Raw genomic sequence first — 4,902 nt, forward strand, 5'->3', positions numbered from 1 at the left:
AGCATATATACATACCTCTATATCATTTTTTTTTAAATTAATGACATACTGGCAATATAAGTAGATATCTTTGCTCTTTATAAAAAAAACTTGAATAAGATTATGTTTTTACCCGCTGTGTAAATAAATGATTAAATATATTTTTGTGCGAATGGTTTTCTTTAGTAATAATCATCGAATCCTTTTCTGTTATGCACCATAACAGCATAAGCCTAGCACCATCATCACATCCCTGCGCATTAGCCTATTTTGACTTAAGCAAGTCTAGTCGTGTTGCATTATGGGGGATTAGAATTAAAACGGATCTGATAATATTGAATATTACAAAAGCTCAATGAAGCTATAAGCAAACATACAGTTTATCTGTTTATTTCTTTCTTTCAATTAAAATGCATTCTGAGGTTTCCCACTCCACATACAATTGTATTCAATACATTTAGTATTGTATTTTTTAGGTTCTAAGCGACATAGCAGGAATTCAACATCCGTCAAGAAATATAAACAGAAGTAAAATCTTGCGCAATAGATTTCGAAAAGCTAGCTCTTGTGTTGTCAAATCGGATAGGGAAAAGCTTTCGGGGTAAAATGCAAATATGGATATCAAGGAACTATTCTATGCATGTAGAGCAGGAGATGTCACGAAAGTGCAGTAAGTACAATGCAATGACAAACAGTCGATTTCAGTCTGTCATGCACCATGATCATGCAGTTGCACTCCCGTATATAATCATACTGCATAGCTACCTGGCAGGGTCTAGACATTGTTCTGTTGTAACGCCAGGATAGTATTAGCACTCTGATACATGTTATGGATATTATGTGTTTTAAATTTATTAGATAATTGAGAATATCGTCATCGACTGTTTCCTAACTTTACGTCAACAAATCTGACTGTGTCGCGTCAAGTGTTGTGTGTGCAGCAAGGCGCGACTGAGGTCATACACTATACACATACAACAACGCAGCACCGTGTTGTATGCTGATTACGTGTATACATGTATCACAGGTGTTCGTTACAAATGTCTGAAATTCACATATGATGCTCTATTGACCTATCTGAAATAGGTCTTTAGAGCTATTTTCATGTGATTTTCTTTTTTAAGGAAAACAAAACGAAGTCGCTTTTAAAAGAAGATTTTATCATTAGGTTGATAACAAAAGACATTAAATAGAAGTATTCTTTTTAAAAAATAATGATTTTAAAAAATCGGAAATTTTACATAAAATTGATGAAAAATGAAAATAAACTTCTAAATGTATGCTTTTGGTAGTCAACATTACCATAAACCTGATTGTTTTATACGACTTTGCTTTAATTTAATGAAAATTGAAATCTGAGAAAATACAGCTCAATACAGCTATGATTTATACAATTTATAGCTAAAGGTCTTTATAGCTATATAGCTCAATCAGCAGAGTGTACTGGACCTAATATATACTGATATGCTCGCAGCATGCCTAGCAACAAACCCCTGTGTCTCAACCCATCAAAATAATGTGTAGTAGGCCTAGGGAGGGTATTGGGTACAATATATATTAATTATACGTTTAATTTATCCTGTGGCAATACACTGTCGGTCAGCTAAGTGACGTGTATTAGACTGTGATATTCGTGTGATCGTGTCCAGTATATCTAGTGCACTCAGTAATTTACATACCTGTAGTTATTCTTTAGAAAGTGTAGTTGAACTGTGATGTTGTTAGGCCATATCTGGATGACTGGGGTTGACCCTGTCGTGCTGTGTATTGACTGGACAGTCGAGAACATACCACATATAGTTTCGCACGAGCGTATGTGCTTCGGAGGTGTAGACTATGGTATAAATACAGTTGTTTCATGTGAAATAGGGGCCAGTCGAACAGATTTGTTTCCGGAGGTGTGCCACATTTCTTGCTAGGTATAGCTTTATTAGCACCGGGCGGGTGGTCGTAGACCCTAATGGCTAGGGTTTTTTACAAGCTTATGTAGGACCTAGACCCAGGGGCGGGATCGTGTGTGAATTTAGTTTATTTGGATCCTATTATCTCTTCTTTAGCCGACAGATTTGGTACGTTGAGACCTAGCGAACCTAGGTTGAGAACATAGGGTGATGCGGGACTCAGGGACACACTAAATACGGATTATGTGCGTGATTTGCCCGGAGCCCTATTCCTTGTCCTATTACAAATGCTCCCAATCTGCTTTGTGTTTGAAAACAATTGTTGATTAAACTTTTCTCTTTTTGTTTACTGTACTGTGTAGTTTAATAAAAATTCAACAATGTTTTGTGGTTTGTATTACAGATATTTGTTCGAGCAGAACGAAGTGGAATTAAATGTAATTGACAAGTGGGACTGTTCTCCACTGTAAGTATATATTAACCACATGATTGGCAACGTAAAAACTAACATTAAATCCATAACCCTTGATTAATGGGCAACAATTCAAGCACTACAATAAAAAAACACACACAATTTTACTATTTTGATTTCAAGCATTTGTTTAACTTGACCTGGCAAAAGTGTATAACTAACATACACAGAGGTAGGGGAAAAAAATCATCTCTCGTAAAAGTGATGTTTACCTTTTTTTCCCAATTTCTCTTTTATCTACACCGTGTATATGATATCATTCATTTTCTATGACATTATATAATAATAAAATTATTGTTTTCTATGTACATGTAGGAATCATATTGCATATTTTCTGTTTAGGTATATATTACATGTGTCTGATCTTTTTGTTTCTATGTAGGTACTATGCCTGTTTATGTGGACATGAAGAACTTGTCTAGTATCTGTTGGAAAATGGTAATTATGAGCTCAACCCTGGTCAAGCTGACCAAAGTGAGATTGTGCCACATCATCGCATCTGTTATTAGTTATACCCAATCTGTCAACAATTTTTCAAATGACTTAAATATACATATACCCTAATGACAAAGAGATATTGACCAAATTTGACTTAATTGACTCATCCTTTGTTAATCAGAATTTAGAATTGTACAAATGTAAGGACTTATTACCGAAGGGGCTGTAATGTGATCTTGACCAGAAGTAGGTAATTTTGCCGTTATCATATATATATTGCTATTTAATTCCAGCATCACCTTCTTTGGAACTTCAAGTTATGTGTCCAACTTTGGGTGGCAGCATCCTCACGATTATGCACTTCAATCAGAGGAGTTGACCCCCCCCCCTTAAGTATTTCTAGATCTTACAGCTAACACAGGCTGTTTCTACTAATGTAACAGGACTGGACTTTGCCATTGTCCGAGTCCCACTGTCAATCCAGGTAGCGGAGTACAGTAGAAATGACTTGATCCTAAAAATAAAGGGCATGTCTCAGATAAACATGGATAGCAGATTTATCCTGCACAACACACCATTTTTTAAATGTGAAGCCAACATAGTCCTTCATCATGTATATGCTAATTTTAGTGCTGATTTTTTTGTAAAACTTTGATATGTGTAATATTACATGGGTTATTCATTGTACAAAAATATCACCACCGTACGCTACTGTACACTACTTCCCAAGGTCCAATTTGGTTGTCCTCGGGTTCCTCTGTTTAATACAGTACTCTGACCACAAATCTCAAAATACCACAAGAACACTCAATGTAAAACATTCAACTCCTCCATTATTAGCAGAAGGATGTATTGTATGTCAGATGTATACTGAAACATTGAAGTAGTATTNTCAAATTCGTTTTTTTTTTAAAATGTGAAGCCCACATAGTCCTTCATCATGTATATGCCAATTTTAGTGCTGATTTTTTTTAAAAACTTTGATATGTGTATTATTACATGGGTTATTCATTGTACAAAAATATACCACCGTATGCTACTGTACACTGCTTCCCAAGGTCCAATTTGGTTGTCCTCGGATTCCTCTGTTTAATACAGTACACTGACCACAAATCTCAAAATACCACAAGAACACTCAATGTAAAACATTCAACTCCTCCATTATTAGCAGAAGGATGTATTGTATGTCAGATGTATACTGAAACATTGAAGTAGTATTCAACTTTAACAGTAAGTATGATTCACTACTTCTTAAGCAATGCCAGCTGTAGAGTATGTGTTGTTGGTAGATATTGTTCTGCTGACAAAACGGACAACATACAGAAGAATATCATATACATGTATATATGATGACGCATACCAGAAAGTTACCCTATGTGTGACTTAACATTTGGAACCGAACAAGTTGTAACATGTGAACATATGTGAACATGTGATAAACTCGCTCCAGTTCCTGTGCAGAATTATTTATTATGTATCGCAAAAGGCAATGTAAAGAAGTAACAGTGAATTTGATGCACGATACACTCAGTTTGGTCAAAACTATCCTATATATTAAGATTGACTTTGAATATTATTTTGTGATATAATGGTGTTACATTTGTTTATAGGAGCTCGGTGTGAGGCTAACACCTTTGATGGCGAGCGTTGTTTGTATGGAGCTCTAACTGATAAGATTCGGAACCTTCTCAGGCAATACAATGTCATCTCCTCTAAACAGCTGCGAAGAGACCTATATGAGGAGTTCCTCCGGAAGTAAGTAACATGCTTTCCTATAAATGAATTATCTCAAAATACTAACAATTCTTATTATTTACTATGACTAGACTTTACTTGTATATATATCTATGCTTTATCTATAATGTAGACTTCATATGTTTGCTGTATCTATACTGTAGACTTTACTTGTATATATCAATGCTGTATCTGTACTGTAGACTATACATGTTTGCTGTATCTATATTGTAGACTATACCTGTGTATGCTGTATCTGTACTGTAGACTGTACTTATGTTTGCTGTATCTATACTGTAGACTTTACTTGTATATATATCTATGCTGTATATGTACTGTAGACTATTCTTCTGTTTGCTGTATCTGTACTGTAGACTT

The 4,902-nt window shown here is 35.1% G+C and overlaps 1 long non-coding RNA gene across 1 annotated transcript in view; it reads left to right on the forward strand.

Annotated features, from left to right (window-relative positions):
• The first annotated feature begins 482 nt into the window (after nucleotides 1-482).
• Nucleotides 483-4,902, forward strand: part of LOC110457283 — a 6,711-nt gene continuing 2,291 nt past the window's right edge. The window contains exons 1-4 of the long non-coding RNA XR_002463679.1: nucleotides 483-649; nucleotides 2,284-2,346; nucleotides 2,735-2,790; nucleotides 4,401-4,545. This is a non-coding gene — a long non-coding RNA (uncharacterized LOC110457283). The remainder of the gene's footprint in view (nucleotides 650-2,283; nucleotides 2,347-2,734; nucleotides 2,791-4,400; nucleotides 4,546-4,902) is intronic.

Source organism: Mizuhopecten yessoensis, unplaced genomic scaffold (assembly GCF_002113885.1).
Source record: "Mizuhopecten yessoensis strain PY_sf001 unplaced genomic scaffold, ASM211388v2 scaffold9073, whole genome shotgun sequence".
In the NCBI taxonomy this organism is placed as follows: domain Eukaryota; kingdom Metazoa; phylum Mollusca; class Bivalvia; order Pectinida; family Pectinidae; genus Mizuhopecten; species Mizuhopecten yessoensis.